The sequence below is a fragment of the Myotis brandtii genome, unplaced genomic scaffold (genome assembly GCF_000412655.1).
Source record: "Myotis brandtii unplaced genomic scaffold, ASM41265v1 scaffold866, whole genome shotgun sequence".
NCBI classification, from domain to species: Eukaryota; Metazoa; Chordata; class Mammalia; order Chiroptera; family Vespertilionidae; genus Myotis; species Myotis brandtii.
In genome coordinates, this window is record NW_005371530.1 from 468,144 (window position 1) to 491,694 (window position 23,551).

General features: G+C 40.8%; 1 pseudogene; it reads right to left on the bottom strand.

Moving 5' to 3' along the window:
- Positions 1 to 17,077: 17,077 nt before the first annotated feature.
- On the bottom strand, positions 17,078 to 17,659 carry LOC102249118 (annotated as a pseudogene).
- Between the last annotated feature and the right edge of the window lie 5,892 nt (positions 17,660 to 23,551).

The window sequence follows — 23,551 nt, forward strand, 5'->3', positions numbered from 1 at the left end:
TCCTCATCCATTTGAAATTGAAGTCAGATCAAGCTTCCTTAGCTCCTTGCAGTGGTTCTCAACCTTCTGGCCCTTTAAATACAGTTCCTCATATTGTGACCCAACCATAAAATTATTTTCGTTGCTACTTCATAACTGTAATGTTGCTTCTGTTATGAATCGTAATGTAAATATCTGATATGCAGGATGGTCATAGGCGACTCCTGTGAAAGGGTCGTTCGACCGCCAAAGGGGTCGCGACCCACAGGTTGAGAACCGCTGCCTTAGAGCATACTGTTTGCAGGTGAGTTTCTGGAGGCAGAAATGACAATAAGTAACTTCTCTCCTACTCCCTGTGGTGGCGCATTGCTGTGGAGTCTAAAAACTACCGCACAGGCAGGTTCTCAGAGCAGCTCGGCACCACCCATCTGTGTGTCTGTGATAGCGACGTTAATGTTTTGGGTTTCAGTGAGCCAAAGAATCCTGAGTAGAACATTCTTTTCAAGCCTTTAAGTGGCAATGCCATTAGTCATTGGAAGTCCCTTTCCTCAAGGCAGATGTCTCTCTTTTTTGGTCTCTCTCTCTCTCTCTCTCTCTCTCTATATATATATATATATGGCATATATATGTCATCATATTTATATATGATTTATGTGTTACATATTTTCTATGTATAGAGAGAAGGGAGAAACATCATAAAGCCAAAGCTCATTCCTTTCATTTAATCCTTTCAAGTAACTCGCCAGACCACACCCACTTGTTATCACTCATTTATCCTTTGAGATAACGCATACAATCACCTAGATAATGTATAATCCCGATCCCCATTGCTGACTCGAACAGGTTTGTGTCAGTGTGACTGGGAACTGGAGACCACATCTTTAGAAGATGTAAATGTGCATTTCACATTCCAACTCCCACAGGAATGATTCTGTCCCCACTCCGGTTTAGTTTTCCTTTCCGTGGCCCGAAAGGAAGGAACTCATCTGTTGTTATTTATATGAACCCAGCTCAAGGGAAATTGAATTTCTCCAAAACAAGTTAGGGAACCAATTAAACGGTGAAATAGAAGCAAGCTGCCTGTTGAAATTGACACAAAGAGTAATTTTTTTTGGATTGCTGGAATTTTGGTCATAGTAATTATTTTATCAATAACATCATAGCCAGTTTTTAAGAATGGTATTTTGATCATTTATTTCAGTGTTACAAACCAACATTTTTCTTTAAAAGCTTACAATGCGAAAGCTATAACTATGCTTTAATTCACTCTATTTAGACTCTTTCTCCCTGATAGGCCTTGTTCCAGGCCCTGGGGTTCTGTAACCCAGGCCTCCTGGAGTTCTAGGCTGAGGTTGCCAGGCTGGAACTAGGATGAGTCCAGAAACTCGCTGGTATCCCACAGCAAAATTTAAGGGGCACCAAAAATTCAGATGAACAAATATTTAATCTAATTAAGATTAGCAATATTTTATGCCATATTATAAATAAAATTAGAGCCAAAATTCATGATAAACAAATTATCAAAAATGTAAATACAGAAAACCAAATCATCACGCTTTCTAAATGTCCAAATGCAGCTATTCGTAGGACAATGAAGGGTGGGTGTTGGGTGTTCGGAGAGCACGTGACAGAAGGCTCTCACGGAATCCAGAAGTTCAGGGAAGGTTTCCCTAGAGCTGCTGTGATCTGAAGGCAGGGTCAGCTTGGAGGGCACACCAATGCCCATGACCTTGGGGGGAGCAGTGACAGAAGGAGGGGTTGCAGGAGGGGATGTTCAGCGCCAGACCCCAGGACTTGTAGGTTGTGGTAAGAGTTAGACCTTCATCCGAAGAGCAATGGTAATGGAATATTACAGGAAAGCATGCTTTATTTATAAATGCATATTAACCTTAAACTTCTAAACCATTGTTTCATTGATAGAGCTTCAGTCCATCTTTTTATTTGATTTAACTAATGTTAATTGACTGCTTTGCATGCATTGACTCATTTTTTGGTATGTGTTTGCTTTTACTCTTTTTGCTTTTTTCTTTATTCTCTTTGATGTGTATGCTAATGATTGATCACATAGACAAAAAGTAAGCATTGCTTTCTTTTAAGCATTGCCTTTATTAGTGCATTGACTCATTTTATCTTGCAATCAAATATAAAATGATTCTTACTACTATTATTATTTTATTTGTATTTTTAAATGATAACTTGGAGACACAAAGAAAGCTTACACGCTAGTAAGGAGCTAAACTTAGAACTCAAGTGTGCTTCACATTTTACATTATATTACGGTATTTTACCAACTCCATATTTTTCATAAAATGTCTCTTGAATTATTATTTTCTGTAATTTATAATGCCTTTCCACATACTTATTTGATCTTGATAGCACCCTTATGAATTGTTATTACCCATTTTATGGATACAGAAATGGAAAATCAGTATGACAAATGCCGTATTCAAAGCCATACAGGTACTAGTTTATGGGGCCAGGAACAAATTTCAATTGCCCACTTAGAAGTGTAGTCGGTGAGCAGCAAAGGGCAGAGTAGAAGAGAAGCAGGTTTTCTGTAGGGCACTCATCCTGTTGCTTCACTTCAGCCAGGGTTCTGGGCTTGGATGAATACAGATATAATATCAACCGTCAACTGTCATTGAAAAACAAAATTAAAAAGACTAATGGCAGAGGTTTCTGGGTATATCTTCACTCTTTTCTATGGAGGGAGCCAAGAAACCACTGCCATGATAGGATTCTGAAAGTGTTTCTTGTGTCCTGATCCAGGAGTTCTCTGGGCCTGGGATGAGTCTCAGATGTGCCTGGCTGGGTAAGGGTGGTGGGTAGCCTCAAGGATGGGATGTCTCCTTTCCCCAGCCCCTAGGGTTCCACCAGAACGGTCAGTCATAAAGTTCAAGAGAGAAAAGTATTTCAAGAATTGTTATAGAAATATAACAATTCTCAAACCGCAAGAGAAAGTAATTTTATCTCTGGTACCTGCTGGGACCATACTCCTTTTTTTTTTTTTTTTTCCTGCAAAAAGCTTTATTGTTTCATTCAGTCTAATGCACGGGAGAGAGCTCCAGGGTGGTTAAAAGAATGGCTAGTAGTTTGTGGGAGAGGCTCAGGGAAAAGCCAGACACCAGGGGATGCAGAGGGGCCCCTCAAAGGCCTCTGGGCTCCAAAGGCTCCTAGTGGTGCTTGAGGTGAGCCTTTGGGAGAGAGACTCGCCCAGCCCAGCCTGGGGCCAGCAGCCTGCGGAGGTGAGTCAGGTGTCGCCCATCTTCTTGATGAGTTCACCTGCTCACCCCGGAAGTGGTTCTGCAGGAAGTCACAGAGAGAGGGTCTGTGGGTAGAACCAGGGCCTGCAGCTCCTAAAGGGCCTGGTTCGGGTTCCTCCCCAAGGCCAGGGCGGCCTCCGTGGCGCCCTGAGTTTTGCCCACTTGTCCTGGGGGGGCTTCAGCACGTCCTGGAAGGGGATGCGGCCACCGCGCTGGTTTTGCAACTTTAAGAGCCGTTCAGTGCCCTCAGCTTCTTCTCCACCAACTCGAGGAAGAAGCGGCCCATGCCCTCGAGAGCCACATCCTCGTGGTGGAAATAGAAGCCCAGAGAGAGGTGGGTATAGGCGGCCGGCAGAGGGAGGTTGGCCAGGCGGGTGGCCGCAGCCTCCACCTGGGTGGAATAATGGATGGATTTGGGAGCTCATGGTTGTTGGGCAATAAAGAGTTAAGGTAGAAAAACAAACAAACGGTGTGTTGGCTGGTCTGGGAGGTAGTTCTGAAGGTGGTGACTGGATAAGACGCAGGAGAGAGGCTGGAGGCTGGAAGAAGGGCGTCCCTGAGTCTGTTCCATCCAAACACTGTTGAAGCAAGAGACAGAGCTGGGACCGCCGAAGGCGCTGCCTGGGACCACACTCTTGGATTCCCGTTTCTGAACTCTGTCCCTATGTGTAGCGCCTCCCCACTCCTCACTCCCCTCCACCCTCCACACCTCCCACCTCCGCCATTTTTATACCAGCATCATATTCTTGCCCTCTGAGTCCAGAGGATTCAATCTCTGTAATGCCCCTAAATATTCTTGTCCTTTTTGCCTCTGTCCCTTGCACGTGTTTCCTCGGCGTGGAATCGTTTTCACGGTTCCATTTCAAGATATCGGTTTGCTTTTTTGTTCATTTTTTCCCTTTGTTTCTTCCTTCCTTCCTTCCTTCCTTCCTTCCTTCCTTCCTTCCTTCCTTCCTTCCTTCCTTCCTTGTTTTTATGCCTTTCTCCTTACAGTATGTTCAGAGAGAAAGTAAATTGTATATTTAACATACTTTCAATGTTGCCACTCTAATTATTTCTAATGACATTGAATGACTTATACTTTCTCAAACAAAGGGGTACTTGGGAATTTATGTCAAGTAACAGAAAGATTCTCACCAGGAATAATGTCGCCCCCTAGAGGGCATAAAGTGTTTTTGTGCAGATGTTTTTGGTCTCCCAGTGTACTCAGGCTTGAGAATTTACATATGGAAAAGCATGTTATTTTATTATGAATTATTTTTCTTTTATTTCTTTGTATTATGGTGAGGGTGTCATATGGACTTAAAATATATGTGTAGGTAGGTTAAAGTAATTCCTTTGTTTTTAATGGTAGCAAGGGTGTTAAAAATGTCTTCTAAAAGGGGTCATTGGTCTGATAGGATTGAGAACAACTTCCCTAGTCAATTTACTTTCTTATGATCATTTACTTATTTATTTACTTACTTATATAATAGACTTTATTTTTTAGAGCAGTTTTAGGCCTACAGCAAAAGTGAGTGAAGGTACAGGGATTTCATTTCCCATGTGCCCTTTGCCCCTATCCATGCATAGCTTCCCCACCATCCACATCCCCTACCAGAGTGCTACATTTGTCACATTCAATGAACCTACATCCTCACATTATCACTCAAGGTCCATAGTTTACATTAGGGCTTACTCTTAGTGTTGTACATTCTGTGGGTTTGGACAAATGTAAAATGGCATATATCCACTGTTATAGTATCAAACAATGTAGTTTTTTGCCTTAAAAATCCTCTCCACTTTGCCTATTCACCCCCTCCCCTGCCTCCAGCTCATGATTCCTTCACATTGTCCTCTTTCCTCAAGCCTATATTTCCCTAGTCCTGTCAGCTGAGTATCTTATTCCGATGAGAAATAGAAACAACTAGAGGGGAACCTCCGTGCACTCCACCACACTTCCATCTGCATCTATACCCAGGCGCTTGGCATTCCTTCTTGGTAATATAGTTGAACTGTCTGTGCTTCCATCCAAGGCTTTCCCTTCATTCACTCATTGTCTCCATTTTCTCCTGACTATTCAAGGACTTTGTTCAAATAATTACCCCCTCTATCCTCCATCTTCAGTTTTTCTCTCTCAAATCTGGATCATTCCATGGGCATTCAAGCACACTTACTGTGATAATGAGAATCCTAAAAATAGTTCCCTTGATCCCATATCCTCCCAGTTACTTTGCTCTTCCACCCCATTTTATTGCTCCCTTTTATAGAAAACTTCTGAAAGATCCTCTTCTTTTGCTATGATCCATCAATAACATCAGTATCATCTAGGATCTTGGTAGAAATACAAACTCTCAGGTCCCACTCTGAATCTATTGAATCAGAAATTATATTTTGCCTGGCCAGTGTGGCTCAGTGGTTGAGCATAGTGGTTGAACTATGAACCAGGAGGTCACAATTTGATTCCTGGTCAGGGCACATGCCCAGATTTCGGGCTTGATCTCCAGTGTGGAGTGTGCAGGAAGCAGCCAATCAATGATTCTCGTCATTGATGTTTCTCTCTTTCTCTCCTTCTCCCTTCCTCTTTGAAACCAATAAAAATATATTTTTAAAAAAAGAAATTTTATTTTAACAGGATCTCCAAGGGTTCATAAGACATAAAAGTTTGAGAAGCACTGATCTGTGGTCCTGATTTTCAATTCTTCTCTTTACATTTTCTTTGAATCCAGGTCAATAAATCATTCCTTTCTACTCTCCACTGAAACAGCTCTTTTTGGGGTCACTAATGACCTCCAAAATGCTAAATCCAAAGGTCAATTTTCACTGCTTATCTTACTGGATCCATGTAGCATTTGACATGGTTGAAATCTCCATTTATTGTGCTTCCCATCTTCAAGGCCATTAACATCATTGTGCAGGCGGTCAATCCCTGGTCTTTTTTTCTTCCCTCCACTTTAACAGATCTCACCCAGTTCACTGGCCTTTAATGCTCCTCATTGTTGTGGTGCCTCCTATTCATATTTCAAGGCTGAGGTCAAATACTAACTTTTCACAGGAACATGTACAGATTCTCCAGCAGAAATTAATCACCCTATCTTCAAAGTGATAATTTCCATCACTTTGTATTTCTCGTTTCTCACTTTTTCTATTTTACTTTATAGTTTTTTTTTTCCTGTAAGCTCCTTGATTACAGGATGTGTGTCATATGCATCTCTATATACCTACATTTTATTTCTTTATTTAAAAAAACAATTTTTTTCTCATGTAACAGGTGCTCAATGCATGTTTCTCCTCCCAGGAATGTCTAATGGGCTTAAATGTCCTATGTATAGCTTGCTCGTGGATCATGGAATTCTGTACCTACATACATTCCACCTTTTATTTTCAAGTCAATCCTCTGCAGGTGGTCTTACATCAATCTTGTAAAAAGCTAAAAATGTAGGCAAAGAAGACATAACTGAGCTCCAAGTGGATTTGCAAATTGGCTTTTTCAGACACACTCAGCAAAACCCATGGAATATTGCATGTACAACTACTACGTGGATGGACACGGTCTACAGAATAAATTATGGAAATTAGACCATTAAAATGCTCTTCTTTAAGATCTTTCCATGGCTGGCTCCTTCTCATCATTTAGGTCTCAGCTCTAATGGGATCGCCACAGAAAGGCTTTTTCTAATCATCCATTCTGTAGTACTTGCCAGTCACACTCTACCCTATTATGTTGTTTTATTTTAGTTATTTCCTTATGACTGTTTGGAATTATTTATATTTGTATGTTTTATCATTCATCTCCTACCCCTATGGAAGGTGAGCATCATTGACTGCAGGAACTTGGCTGGTCTATGTTCTGTGGTTATCAGTAAGCAGTACTGGAACATAGTAGGTGCTCAGTAAATACTAGCATTTGTTGAATGAATGAATAAATACATTCTAGGGACATTGGGAAACTCTTTGATCCCACAAAGAACTGATTTATAAACCTGGTATTACTATAACTTGGTGATGAGGAGATCAGGAGAAATGAGATGAATATTAATTACTTTGATGGGCTGCTGACAGCCTTTCAAAGACTTCAGCAGAAGTCTTTCAAGTTTTGAAATGGCAAAGGCTTTAGAAAATACCTACTAAGCTAAGCTGAAGATATTTTACTGAGGACTTTGAAGTAGGTATTAAACAAATATTCTCTGATGGACTGAGCTGGGCTATTTGGCAGAAATGATACTTAAGTAGGAAGTGAAATTTATCCTCCAGCGCTCTTTTGAAACCCCCACACCTTATAGAGGGTTATAGTAGAACATTTAAAGCAACGTGTGATCTCTGATCAGCAGCACTGACGTCACCTGGAAGCTTTTCAGGAATGAAAATTGTTAGGTTTCATTCCAAACCTACTGAAAGAGAATCTAAATTTTAACAAAATACCCGAGTTATTCCTGTGCTCATTTAAGTTTGAAGGCCAGTGCAATAGAAACCATCTCCAAAAATGCTTAAGCTGGATCCAATGAAGAAGCAACTAGCAACTGTTTTAAAAAATAGCCCTGGCCGGTTTGGCTCAGTGGATGGAGCATCGGCCTGTGGACCGAAGGGTCCCGGGTTCGATTCCGGTCAAGGGCATGTGCCTTGGTTGCGGGCACATTCCCAGTGGGGCGTGTGCAGGAGGCTGCTGATCGATGTTTCTCTCTCATCGATGTTTCTAACTCTCTATTCCTCTCCCTTCCTCTCTGTAAAAAATCAATAAAATATATTTTAAAAAAATAGATGAGAAGGGTGGGTATAAGGCAGAGATTGAAGCTGGTGGTGGGGGTGTCTGAATAGAGTCAAAGGGAGAAAGTTATCCAAATACGGTGTAAGTGATATATTCATTTTCACCTCATGGCCAAAATAAGCAACTGGGATGAACACACACGTCACTCAGTCTAGTAACTAGTCTAAGATAGCACAGGTGTTTGGCATTACATAGAGAATGGAGGACAAATCTATTTTCTGATTTGATTATAATGAAACACTTTTTTAGTCTCTTGAGAGTTTTAACTCAGTGCTTACTGATGCTTTGTGAATTTCCTCCAGGCTTTTCAGTACCTTTGAGGGAGAGGGTGAGTCAGAAGGTGATAGATTTGGTTCTATGCAGTAGGTCAACATTAGCCACAAAGGAGACAGAAGGAAGGAGACAGCCCGGAGAAATGGAGAAAAAAGTTTGCCTGTATTGAGGCTGTAGGAATATGGGCTGTTGAAGTAGTTGGATTCCTATATGTATTTATATGTAAGAAGGGATTTGCTTTTTCCCCTGGTGAGAAGGAACATAAATCACTTTACAGATCTTATTTGGGAAAGAAGAAAAGAACTCAAATTGTGTTCAAATAGACCTTTGAAGTGGACAGGGGATTCATGTCCTGAAATAAAGATTCAAGTAGAAATAGATCTATTCTTACTCGCTTAGATCTGGGGAATTCTGAAGATTTACTAAGGCACTATATTGCCGTGACATCTTTATGAAGTCACTTTAAGCTTTCCTATATTTTTAATTAGAAGTCATTTAGCCAATGCTTCTGCTCCTTGGCAGCAATGGACTTAAATGACTATGAAATAAAAAATGAATAATGAGTGTTGCTCTTCCCTCTAAACATCCCAAATTGACGGAGGAGAGAGAATCACTCCTTGCATGTCAAAGATTCTTCTGAGGCAGAGTTTGGAGAAAGGAAGTTTCACTCTCCATTTCCCAATATTCCTTCTATTTTAATAGTCTACCTGACAAAGGACCCGGTACAGGGCTTTGCACTTAGTAAAGCATTTACTCAACCACTAAGCCACACTGGCCGGGCATGGTACATTTTTCCTTTATAATCTCCACAAACCTTTACCTCTGACTTGTGGTTTATATTAATAGGAATATTTAGTTTAGATTAATTTATTTCATATTGGGTGCTCTTTTTGTTAATTTGAATAATCCTATAATAAATATAAGTAAATTAAAAAGCAGATGATAGTGAGTTAGTTTCCACTTATCAGATGCAATCTAGCGCAGTGAATATAACATGGGTCACTGTAGGTCTTGGGCATTTTCAGCTCCAAAGACTGCTTATGTATAAATGAGTAAATACATATATATTCTTTTTTTTCTCCCTTTTTTTATAAATGGGAGCATAAGCAATGCATGGGTGCCTGTAGCCTATTCTACACATTTGCATACCTTCTCTCTTGTTTCAACCTCAAGGACTAACTGGGCAGCATCTCAATTGTGCAGCAGGGTCAGGCATAGAAGCTTTATTTAGCGTGACTTTGAGCTTCTCCAGAGCCATCTGGTGAGATTCCCTCCCCCGCCCTCAGGTATGAATATGATACAGACTGTGAAAGGAAGTAAGGGGGGACCAGGAAAGAAAGTCTCTTTCCTGCTCCTGACCTCTAGCCACCCAGTTTTTGTGCCAAGGACAACGAATATTACTTTGTCTTCTGCAGCTTCTGAAGTCCCTCACTGTCCAGCTCTTTCTTGCTTTGGCTTCTGAGAAGGTAATTTATTCTAAAGAGCAATGGTTGCATTAAGTGGCCCAGAGGCAATCTTCATGGTGACCCAGGCTTACCTAGCAGGTAATTTCTGCCATTTGGTTTTTTAGGAATAAAGGAAATTCCAGACACCCTGGGTCTCGGTTGCTTCTATATAGAATCACTACTGCAAATATTCACCTCTAAAATTCCTTGGTTTCTTATTGAGGTAGTCATTCTGAAACAGAATGAGGGAAAATGGGGTTCATGAACTTGATAATCCTGTTTTCTTTCCCTTTGTATGGCCCCTTTATGCTACTAATAAAAAAAAGGCTCATGAAATATTTCTCATTCTTCACAGTGATGCCTAAATTTGTTGTTAGCTGTATCGTCTAAGTTTCTGATCCCAAATTAGATTGGGTACATAGAGAGAAACTAGAAGAATTTTGTGAAGCTAGATGATTAATGTGATTTAATAGATTAGAGTTTTAAATATTTGCACTTATATGAAAATTAACAGTGACAAATTGTGCATTTAAACAAAATTTATATGGATTTTTAAGATAAATTAGAAGCCTTCAAAGAAAAGTTAAGCGTGTGGGTGGCATATTTTCTCTACCACTAAAGGAAATCCTTGGAAAAGTTTGAAAAGCATTATAAATAGATACATCTTTGTGGAAGTTAAATGATGAGTTAAACTTGGCATATACAAAATGAAGAGAAAAGAGTAGGTGTAAAAATTGGAATGTAGGAGGTTAATGCTTTTTCAATGGCTCAGTCAAATCAACACAATTTAATTATCTAAGCCTCCATGATTAAAATAAGAAAACATTGATAGAACCCAACTCCAGCTAAGAATATGTCCTATGTTAATAGGACATTTTTTTTATATATAGTACAATGAGAATATTTTCCTTACAGTTCTAAAAATAAAATAATTAAATTCTATTATAAAACGTTTATTTTATTTATTTATTTATAAATGTAGTGCTATTTATTTCAGAGAAGGGAGAAGGAGAGAGAGATTGAAACATCAATGATGAGAGAGAATCATTGATTGATTCCTTCCTGCATGCCCCCTACTGGGGACTGAGCCCACAACCCAGGCATGTGCCCTGACCAGGAATCAAACCTTGACCTCCTGGCTCATAGGTTGAGCCACACCAGCAGGGCACAAATGTTGATTGTTACTTTTATAAATGGACAGCCAATTTTTTCATCATTTTCAGGAGAACTGGAGTGGTAATTAAAGAAGTCATTAACAGATGATAAAAAATAATGTCAAAAGCAGTTTGTTTTTTCTCTAATGTTGGTTCACTTAAAATCCTATGATTTCCTTTTGGCGTCATTACTGCTGTGAGCCTCTCACCCCCATTCTATTGTGAGATTTGTTTTTATTTTTTGGTAATTTTATTGTAAACTAGAGGCCTGATGCATGAAAATTAGTGCAAGGGGCTCGGCCCCTGCCACCGCCATGGCTGCCTCTGCCCCCTCTGCCCACGGCAGCTGCCTCTGCCTCATCCCCCACCCACTGTAGCAGCTGGGGGCCTCTGCCTTGGCTCCTGCTGCTGCAGCTTTGTCCAGAAGGTCATCTGGAAGGACGTCCAGAAGGATGTCCAGTAATAAAAGCGTAATATGCTAATTAGACTGGACAGCCGAACGACCTTCCAGACGTCCTTCCAGACAAAGCTGAGGTGGTGTGGGCTGAGGCAGAGGCGGTTAGGGGTGATCAGGCAGGCAGGAGAGTGGTTAGGGGTGATCAAGGTGGCAGGTGAATAGTTTGGGGCAATCAGACAGGCAGAGAAGATAGGGGCAATTAGGCAGGCAGGCAGAGTGGTTAGGGGTGATCAGGCAGGCAGGCAGGCCAGCGGTTAGGAGCCAGAGGTTCTGGATTGCAAGAGGGATGTCTGACTGCTGGTTTAGGTCCAATTGCGCAATCCGACATCCCCCGAGGAGTCCCGGATTGTGAGAGGGTGCAGGCCGGGCTGAGGGACCCCCTCTCCTGTGCACAAATTTCATGCACTGGGCCTCTAGTTATAGATATTTTAGTATATTTTTAGTATTTATATGCTTAATGATTTATGTACTATTGGGTCATATGACTAAATATATTTATTTGTAATTATTGTAGGGTGTGATATATATTAAGTATAATTTAGCGTTAATCTGCATCTTAGGGGCAGCTTATTAGCCATTGAATGCCTCAATTAGCAATGTATGCCTGCAAGATGGACATGGCAGGTTTTCAATATTAATAACTAAACCAGAGGGATTGTTGATTAACACAAGGAATATAAGAAAAATTATTTCATTGGTGAAGTGAGCAGTGTTCATGATGTGTGGTAGGCCAGAACAATTTTGCAGCTCTGTTGCCCTTGAGTAAAGGAAGTATAAGTACTGTGTCTCATAAGACAGGAATTCCAATCTGTCAGAGTAGTTCTCTTGGCCTATGTCTCTCTTTGATCCTATGAACCCACTGTCACAGGTAATGACTGAAACCTGGAATAATTAGGTTTGCTGAACCTGTACACAAAATCCTGCATCTGGTTTGGTGTGAACCTTTTGTACAATGTGCTTGTCGGTGCATCCAAGGATTGAGGGTGGCTAGAGGTTATATGGCTGTTTTTCTGCCTACTTGCTATGAGAGGACTATAGGGTTGACAGAAGAAAGTCTGGGACTTGCTTTCCTTTAATAGACCAGTTGGAAACTAGGAAGTAAGGGGCACAATGGATAGACCCACTGGAATCCCGCTGTTTTCATCATCAGTTGCTGACAATTGTCCAATGCATTGACACATTTTTACATCAGTATTGAACATTTTAGGTTTAAATACTCAACCAAAGTTGGAGAGGATCTACTAGTCCATCTTGGTGAATGTTCTATGTGCATTTGAAAAACAATGTGTATATTTTGGTTGGATGGAGTCTACTTAGGACAAGTGGTAGATGCTGCTATTCAAGTCTTCTATATTCTCACTCATTTTCTGTCTGTTCTCTCAATTACGAGACAAGTGTTGAAGTCTCCAATAGCAACTGTGCATTTGTCTACTTCTCCTATCATATCTATCTACTTTTGCTTATGTGTATTTTGACGCTCAAAATTAGCACACATTTAGGGTTGTTACCTTGTCTTCATGAATTGACATTTTTATAATTATGTAATGCCCCTTTTAATCCTTGCTAATGTTACTTGTTCTAAAGTCTACTTTGTGTGATATTAATATAGTTACTCTAATTGGTTATGGTTAGTGTTTACATGAAATATCTGTTTTTCCTCACATAAAAGCCCCGTAAACCTTTAGATTCCCTGCAATAAATGGATATCTCTAATAGTAGAAAATGGGTAGTGTTTGGGAGGAATTTAATTTCCAGATGCTCTACTGTGACTAAATTGCATATTACCTAATAAGTAATAGATGACTTAACAGAACTGTTTCAGAATCCAATTCTGAGATGGATTTTGTAAGTGTGAATGTGCACCCTCTCTCCTCTAAATGCAATAACTCTAAATATTAGAGCTCTAGGAAAAACAATACCTTTAAATGCATCTCTTAAAAATAAATAACTGATTTTGAATATTTTAGAAATGAATCTTATTACAAAAGATAGAGCTATGATACAGGAAGAATTTTTTTTTTTACACAAACCTATGAAACCTAATATCGATCCTCTTTGCTAAAACTATTGAATGGCCTTTGCTATGCTTTTGTGTGTTCAATAATGTATCTGCCCAGTCTGATGAAATATTGTGCCTCAATTTGTTCAGGGATAATAGTACAATAAAATGTAGGCTTTAAGCATGAAAACCTTGTCAATACAATTTACTATGTTGTGTTTTTTTTTTTTTTTTTGGGTAGGTTTACAGTGCTGCAAAAAATTATGACACATTATAAGGCTTTTCCCATAAAGCATCCAACACATAACTCTTCTCCTTTCTATGCTAAGGAGGTTATTAAAAAAATACTAACACTAATTATGGCAAATATTTTATTTTTAGAATAATTGCTATTCCCTTGTTAATTAAAACATCCTTGCTTTCATTTTTTTTATGAAAGCAACATTTCATCTTGTTTTACATGCCAAAGTAAAACAAATACAATTATTGCCTTTTTCTCTCTCCCAAGTCCTTAAAGAGATTACTATCATTCTCACTTAATCTAGACTTATAAGTAAACAGCTGTGGATTTGTTTCTTCTCTAAGGAATTTTGATCTCAGGACTTAGAATTTTCAATCTAATAGTTGAAGGCAACACAAACAGATTAAAAAACACAAAATGCAAGGATATGTTGTCATAAGTGTGTTTATAATGAGATTGTTGAGGTAGCTATTACTAGGCTTTGGAGAGAGGATGATGCATATCTTTGATCTCTTTGCTTCAAGCAGAGAAACAAAAACAAAAACTCACTTGCTTTCTGGGTTTAGCAGGAGCTTAGCTCTGTTAGGAAAGCTACAGTGGGGGAGTTCAGCTAGAGGGTCATAGAATGGCAATGATAAACTGGTGGGGACTGGATGCTGGTAGTGGACTGGAGATCCATAATGCTATGAGGCATGCAGGTCAAGTCTGGAAGGCAGTGGAGGATCAGCAGGCCCACAGAGCAGGGCAGATTTGAGAGCTGCACTGAGAGAAGTCATTTCCAGCATTCTGAGATAGAATAACACAATACAGAATGCCCTGGAGAGACTGTCTCATAAGAACATTGCATTTTGTATCAAGTATTCATTGAGAAGTTGATAACACCAAGGAAATAGCCACAAAAGAGATTTTACATTAAATCTCAGGGTAACCCACAAGATATTGGACATGAAGGGTTTGAGTACTAATGTCCCGAGTTACTATTACTGGAACAATATGTGCTCTGCACATCATGGTGTTAGACATGATGTGCTGCACAAAAAGGGGATTAAATTTCAGTTCTAATGTATAGCAGGAAGTGACAATGAGTTGTAAAAGCCCTCATTCACCATTTCAAGTTGCCAAATATGTTCATCTCTATGGAAAGGATGCAGACCACCAGAATTCAATTTTGAAGAGACAGAGTTGCAATAACCTAAGACCAGTGGCAGATATGTTAAAGAACACATTGCAAAGACTCTAGCCTATTTGGCTCAGTGGATAGAGCGTCGACTTGGGGACTGAAGGGTTCTCGGTTCAATTCCAGTCAAAGGCACATACCCAGGTTGTGGGTTTGATCCCCAGTAGGGGGCATGCATCATCATTGATGTTTCTATCTCTTTCCCTCTCCCTTCCTTTCTGAAATCAAGAAAAATAGCCTATCTACACTAATAAAAGAGAAAGATGCAAATTGACCATACCTTCTAGATGCCCACCAGCCAATCAGGAGTGAGTATGCAAATTAACTCAACAAAGATGGTGGGTTAATTTGTATATGCAGGCGCTGAGCAGCCGGGGGTGGGGCGGGATGCTTTCTTCATCACCATGGCGACAATGCAGGCGTTCCACACCGCCCCAGCCACTCCGGGCCTCTGGATAGCGTGGGAAAGCAACTCCAGGCCAGAACAAAGGCACAAAGGGGAAGGAAGGCCCATTCTTGCACGAATCTTCGTGCATTGGGCCTCTAGTATACTAATAAAAGCGTAATATGCAAATCGATGGAATGGCCGAATGACAAGTTGGTGGGGGGTGGGGCCAGTGAGCAGGTGGTGCCAGGCCAGCCAAGGCACATGCCAGTGGGTAGAGGGAGGGGATGGCAATCAGGGGTTGGTGGTGACCAGTGGTGGCAGAGGGGTAATGGGGGGGGCAGGGCCGGCCACTTCCCTGATCGACCCATCTGGTTGCCTCCCGCAGAGGGGGGTGGGGCCTAAGCCATCAGTCAGACATCCCCTGAGGGCTCCCGGATTGCAAGAGGCGCAGGCCAGGCTGAGGGACCCTCCGCCCCCCACCCCCTCAGTGCACAAATTTTCGTGCACTGGGGCTCTAGTATTAAAAATAAAAGTATATTGCAGGAAAGATTTCTGCAGAAGACAATGGATCAAACCTCTGTACACAATATTGTGAGCAAGTACACAGGGCCAATATGGTGGCTCCTCAACTACCTTAATGTACTGCTTCTAATTTGCCTATAGAATATGCATTCTTCCCTAAAAGATTTTATCCCCTGACAACAAAATAGCTTAGTAATAGTATTGCATCCTACTGACTCAATCATTGACTTATGGGGTGAGCTAACTTTTCAAGATGAAGATTTGGAATCACTTCCTTCAAGTTTTTATGTGTTGTGGTTTTATTTTTTAACCCACTATTTATCTCTCACATTATTATATCTTCTGCTAACATCCTGTACATATTTCTTTTATATTGTTTACTACAGTCATGCAATTACATATTTATATTTTGGTTTCCAGCTTATCACCAGACTTATGAGAACCCTAAAAAAACAGAAAAGATTTAAAAAAGAGATTGTACCTTATTTGTCTATTTCTAGTCCCTAATACAAGCCTGAAACTAAATATTCAATAAATAGTTATTGAATGAACACTTTTCCTTGCAATACTCTTCTAGAAAATTGTTGTCTCTAATTAGAATTCTTATTATTCTTTTTTTTTTTTTCAGTGACGCAGATCCGTTTTATTGTGGAACTACAGGGGTATATATAGCATGAGGGGACCAATCAGAGGGAGACACGTTGCTACAGGTGACCAATGGCTGAAAGGCTGGGGTACTGTGCACGTGGCTCTAGGAGTTCGTTCAGGCAGGCGTTGCTACTTCCTGGTGTGCCGAGGAAGCATGTCATGGTGGAGTGTGCTCACACCATTGCATCAGCCGCAGCGCTGAGACATACTTCCCGAGCTCTACGTACAATCGACATTACAGTGATGGATTTTCACAAAAGGTGACAGATTTTGCACTAAGAGCAATGGGATATCAATAAGTGTTATCTATAAGCAAGATGTCATAATATCAGTGACCAGTTTGGATCCAATTCGGTTTTCTAAGCTCTAGAATATTTAAAACCTCAAACTTGAAGTTGTAAATCTAGACATGACAACTGTAAGCACACCACTCAGTCGTGTAAAACGTCTCAGTAAGTGGATACATATGTTTTTCCTGATATTATTTTCCTCCAACATTTAGAATGTAATGTTCCAGTAGTAATCACACATGGGATTAAAACCCCAACCAAGAAAGTATCATTCTTTCTATAAAGTGTTCTTTTAAAAAAGAAAAAAAATGAAAGGTGTGGACGTTTTGTTCAATTATTGCTGAAGGACAGCAAAGGCAATTCCAAAATATCACTCTTACTGTACAGAAAGGCACGGCTCATGGAACCAAGTATATCAAGCTGCAGCAGTTGAACATCAATCAGTCCTTCGGGGGCTGGCCATGTCAGATCCCGCACACAGCGCCGGGCCCTGCTGGCTAGTGCATGCCCAGGATCTGTCTGCTTTTCAGCTGGTACGTTTGCTCAATGTTCGCCAGGGCTTGCGCGTGCAGCTGGGCAGCATGGAGCCTCTGCTTCAGGTCTTTGCACTTGGCTTTGGAGGAGAGCTGGCTCTCAGAGTTCTCACTCCCCCGGACACTCTCCTTACTCTCTCCACTGAAATGAACTTTCTTCTTAAGTATTGAGGATGGAAGAGCTAAAAGTTCTGGACCACTGGCCAGGGACAGGAGCCTCTGCTCCTTCAGCAGGCTGTAGTTCTTCATCAGACTTTCCACTCTCGCCAATTTGTCCTCCGCCAGTCTCTCACGAACACAAAGCTCACGTTCCTTCTGCTCCAGTCTTTCCTCTCTGGCTTTGAGGGCTCGCTCTCGCTCCTACAACTGTATTTCCTTCAGTTTCAGCTCACTTAATACAGTGTTAGAATCCTGCAACTTTTCTGGTTCTCCAGATCGTCGCCCCCTTCTCTCAGGATTTCTCCTCTGCTCTTCTGCAACCAAGTCTGCTATCAAAGGGCTCTCCAGAATTTCTTCAACAGAAGGTCGATGGTAATCCTGGGGGGAAAATATTCAGTGTTACAGTCACATTTCGTAACAGAATACGCATCCCAAAAGAACGGCTACATTAAAAGGGTACATATTTCCAAGGCAAAAGAAAAACTCGGTTCTGGATGGGCCTTGACTATCTGGAAAAATAAGTTCACTTGTGGCTTTAATACATGAGGTTCTAGGTCCAAACAGTAATGCAGATTTTTACTTACCTCTGATCCCCCTTTAACCTAAAGGCTTCATCCCTGTGCAGGTGCTCAGTAGCATGGCCAGGGTCTGTGTTAGGGCATCTCTAAACTACAGGAAGCAGGATACTCCCTCTCAGCCCTTAAATCCCATTACTTCATCTGTATCCTCCTTTGTAATCCCACAGCATTTAACTTTACATCAGCCTGATCTCTTGGACATTTCCCTCGCCATCCCATGGCCAGATTTTTTCCACATAATCTCTTAGAGTGATTTCCCCTCCACTCTTCTTAGCTACCCCTACCCTCTCACTGCCAGTAACGGACGATGTTTGGATGCTTCAGTTCACGAAGCAAATTCACTTCAGAAGCAAGCATTTGTTTCTCAGCTTCTGTCATGGAGCCATAGTCAAGTTCTTTCCAAACTAATATCTTGCTGTCGCACTTCCTCCGGATCTTCTGACAGCGGCCGTAGGAGCCGGTGCCAATGGTGTGCAGCACGTCATAGTCCTCCGCCTGTGTCGGCATGGCAGGGCCCGCCGGTGACTCCTGCAGATCTCGCCGCAACTGCGGAGCTGGAGCCACCATCTCCAAAGCATCTCGTAGAATTCTTATTATTCTAAGTCTTTAACTAAAATACCACTTTTGCAATAAGGAACTTAGCTATTAAAAAGACAAATCCTATTTGAATTCAATATCTCTTTAAGTATTATGCTTTTACAGCATTATTTCTCCATTTGCCTAATTTTATAGGTGAATATTTTAGTTCAGATATTCATGTTTATGAGTATTATTGTAAAGGATAAATGTATTCATACTTTGATGCTGGAAAATAATAATGGAAATGGTAGTATAAAAGCACAGTTTCATTTAAATTCCAGGAAAAAAAATAAATTTCAGAAAAAAAAACCCTACAAATAATTTTTCTTTCAGAATTGTTATTGCATAGATTAAGCTAGAAATTCATAGTAAATTAGAGAACAAAGAACCATTTAGTGAACTGAAGCAGCAAAGCGAGTCAGGTTGTTTTCCTGAGCAGGATTCAGGGGTGATTTCTTCCCCGGGTTCTTGTCCAGATGAATTCGAAGATGAAGCCACAGACAAAAGGTGGTAGATGAAAAGGGTGGAAATTTATTGGAAGCAAGTACAGACTCCCCAGTAGGGAGGGGGTCCCAGGGTGGTAACCCACTAAGCCCCTTTTCTAAGGTTTATAAAGGCTGCAGTTTTTTGTTCCTTCACATTCCCTTCTATTGGTCACTATATCAGCTTCAAAGCTCAAACCTCATGTGGTGCCCCTTCAAGTGGTAGAATTCTCCTGTGAAAATTTGTTTTCCTCTTTCTCCCATTTGTAGGCATTTCTCTATCCTCTGTGAAAGTTTGTTTCCTTTTTCACCCCATACCCTGTGGCTTTTCCCTATCTTTTGTGAATAGATGTTTTCCTCTCTTCCTCTCCCCTTATCCTGTGGCCCCCCCCCCCCCTTTTTTCTCTCTCTGTGAATGTATGCCTTTTGGCAGCCCTAACCCCTCACTTATGCAATCTTCCCCCATGGACCTTCTTTATTCCTAAATCTCTGTAAACCTGCTTATTTTTACCCCTAAAACACCTTTCCAAAGCAATTCCCATGCTGGATAATTGAGGAAGTAGGAATAATGGAAAGGGAATATATTATATTTAGCATTTTTCTGCCTTTGTTGTTATTTCACTGACTTAAACTATGAAACAAGGGGTTATTCAGAGTATGAAATATTAAAAAATATATATATAATGAATATATTACTCTATTATGGGGGTTGCCTATCCTATATAATAAAAGGCCAGCGACCATAAGCGTAATGACTGGAATGACTGCTTGACCAGTCGCTCTGAGGTACATTGACCACCTTTCGGTCTCTCCCTCGCCCCCCCTTCAGCCCGCAGGCTCCCATCACAGCGTGTCAAACGGGGAACCAAGGTGAACTCAGGTGAGTGACGGCCAGGCAGGACTGGCGAGTGGGCGAAACAGCTCACCTCTTGGTCCCTCCCCCTGGCCTGCAGGCTCCCGGGAAGTGGAGCCATGCTGTGATCGGAGAACCACAGCGAACCGGGGGTGGGGCGGGTGGTGGTGGAGCAGCACTGGGGACTGCTGAGCGGGAAGAAGATGGCCCTGATCGCAGGCTAGACTTAGGGACCCTACCCATGCACGATTTTGTGCCCTGAGCCTCTAGTTTTTATATATTCTTGCAGTAAAGTGTAAAGAGATTTGGGGTCAAATGTTTTTAAGTGTTAGAATTTTATACAAAGTTAAATACTTACATTTTGAAAAAAAAAAGAAATATTCTGGAAGATGAAGCCAGCCCCAGTGTTACCTTACTATAGAGACCATGCAACTGGGAGCCCATGGGACTCTTCATTCAAGAGAGCCAGAAAGCCCCTCTGCAGTCGCATGCCATGGACATCTTAGCAGTTATTTCAGTTAGAGTTCACGTCTCCTCATGTCACTATCAATGTCATGAAGGGTGAGACATAATACCTAATCATCAGGATGATTAAAATGAGTTTTGATGGTTGTCAATATCATTGCTTGAAAAGGCAGGGGAACGTATATTTTAGAAAAAATACGCATTAAAAAGAGGTAAACGTTTTAGCTTATGACACAATTTTTTTAACTCTTAGGTAGCTATAACACAATTATTTCTCCTGTGGAAGTTTTGCCAAATAGGATATGCTAACAATATTTGTTTTTATAGAAATATATTAGGAGTAAAATCTAAGATAGCAAAAGTTACTGTTCATCCATTTTAGGGCTTTCTAGTTGTCAAACATGTAATTTTGCTCTCAAGTCAATTGAAGTCTCAATTTACACCATGCTGAACAGGGGGTGGTTCTTAGAGGTTCCCACGGAGAGCTTGAGGAGGAATAAGATGGACGTGAGGTCTGAACCAAGCGTTCTGTTGAGGCTGTGGTGGAACTTCTAGCGGGTCCAGGCTTTTATTATTGTAGGGCTTCCTGTTTTGGAGTATCTCTTGTTGCTTCCTGTTCTTTTCTGTCTCCTGAATTTCCTGTGTGTGGTATCACATGAAAAGCCTGCATATCCTTATGCTAGGTTGCTCATCTCCTATCCTCTTAGAAGATCAAACAGACACCCAGGTGAAGGTCAAGGAAAAGAGGGAAGAGGTGGGGTGGTGAAGCCATCTGCTTAGCTGAGAAAGGGTGTTGTCCCTTTCCGCTCATGGCTTTCCAAGCTCCCTGCCTGTGGGAGCGCCTCTCTTGGCTTCCAAGCTGTTTGTATGCCTCGGGGACCTATGGGTGGCAATGCTCTGGTGGGCATTTTCTTCCCTGGAGCGGACACTAACATTATTTCTTATTGCTAATAATACTCTTTATTCTGGAAAGAGTACACAAGTTAATCTTTGCATAAGGAAGATTCTTTAAAGAGGTAAATAATAATTTTAGTTTTTAGTTTGTCTGTTAATTCATATGCAAGTTCCCTTATCCATAAGTCCCAAGGGTATCGATATGTCCCAAGGGTTTTTCAGTACTAGTGGTATGACTGCAGTTTCTGGGTGTGGGGCCTTGAACTATAGCTCAAAAGCCTAGAGCAGTGGTTCTCAACCTTCCTAATGCCACGACCCTTTAATACAGTTCCTCATGTTGTGGTGATCTCCAATTTCATTGTTACAAATTGAACATAATTAAAGCAAAGTGATTAATCACAAAAACAATATGTAATTATATATGTGTTTTCTGATGGCCTTAGGCAACCCCTGTGAAAGGGTCATTCGACCCCAAAAGGGGGTCTCGAGCCACAGGTTGAGAACCGCTGACCTAGAGGAATTTGAAATAGTCATGCCTGACATTCACACAAGCAGCAGACTTTTGTGTAAAAGTGATAAGATTTTAGGACAAACTTAAGGGATGAATTTGGCAGGGTTATTTCTTTTAGGGAACAAATTGGCTGAGGGTGACATGTCACAGACAGTTCTGCCGAAGGCTTGTTCGGTTGAGTTTAGGTTCCCAGTTCTCAGCTGACCTAGCTCAATCTAACTGAGTTTTAGGAAAAGCTGGGAGAATATAAGGATTGCTTCATGACAGTGGCATTTGAGAGACAAAGTAGAAACTTGATAAAAGCAGATCGTGGGAATAATATGAGCAAAGGGGGAGAGATTATTTGGTTGGAGAAAGGTAAGTCGTTCAATTTGGTGCGAACAGTGGTTCTCAGCACACAATATACGTTAGAATCACCTGGAAAGTTTTACTCCTAGAGATTCTGATTTCATCAGTCTGTGCTGGGTCCTGGGCATAATTTTTACTTTTATTTATTTCAGAGAGAGGAAGGGAGAAGGAGGGAGAGAGAAACATAGAGGAAAAACACTGATCTGCAATGATGAGAATCACCCTTAGTGCTGGTGTATTTCCTCCAAATTTTACAATTTGTTTTTTCAGTAATCACCACTTTCCTTTTTTTTTTCAGGTGTGCCAAATTGTCCTTTTAGAATATACACTTTCTCCTCTGTTGTCACCTTCACGGGAACTTACGTTACTTCTGAGACTTGCTATTTGTTTCCTTCACCGGCAGCCACACCCAGCCTTTTGCGTTATTCCATCCAGAGTCCAGCCAGCAGCTGTAGTGCATAGGTGATAGAATTACAAAATATTTCAGGTAAAACAATCACATGATTTTCTTGAGTTCTTTTAACCATATTTTGAAAAGAAATGTGATGTCCAATAATCAATCATCCAGACACAGCAGGAGCACTCTTGCCAATTTTAGTGAAATTTGTGTCTCCTGAGTTTACTAATGAAAATGGATGGGACCACTTCTGTGTTCCCACAAACTCTCCAAAATCATTGCTCCTTCTCAATAGATAGCGGCTATAATTGAATAGAATGCTGAGATTGATGTTAGGATTAAAGGTTATGAGCTATGAAGACAGCTGAAAACTTAGATCCACAAAGTCTATGAAAGACAGGCTATTGACATGGAATTTTTGTGAGCTTTTTTGTTTCCCCCTTTTGTTTATTGTGTGTCCAAAGCTCATTATACTAATTAGATTAGAAAGCATGAATGGAAAGTAAAGAAAAAGCCATTCAGGAGAAGCATAATAAAGCATCAGGAATTGCTTTGTTAGCTGATTACTAAGGGGAAGGAACTGAAGAATGGTTTCATCCTTCACCAAACCCCATAGGTATGTCCTGTGGAAATGGAATTCTTTTGAGCGGAAGTCATCTTCAGTGTTCATGCCGTTACGTTATCTTGGTCATTGAATTTGAGGGCTAGAGATGAAGCAAAGTAAGCTGATAAAAAAAAAAAAAAAAGTAGCCCTAGCTGGTTTTGCTCAGTGGATAGAGCATTGGCCTGTGGACTGAAGGATCCCGAGTTCAATTCTGGTCAAGGGTACATGCCCAGATTGTGGGCTCAATCCCCAGTAAGGGAAGTGCAGGAGACAGCCAATCAATGATTCATCATTTATGTTCCTATCTCTCTCTCTCTCCTGTCCTCTCTGAAATCAATACAAATATATTAAAAAATAAAATAAATAAAATGTAGTACATGAAGGATCAGAAAATCCATAAAATAGAATGAAATCATCTGAGTTGAATGTTTGTTGAAAATTTCTGCAACATCAATAATCCCACAAAAGTAAGAAACTTACTTGCTGAAGTACCCCCTAAAGCCATGGTAAAAACAGCCAGTGGGATAACGGGTGCCTGTGTATTTTGAAAATTATTCTGTTATGGGCA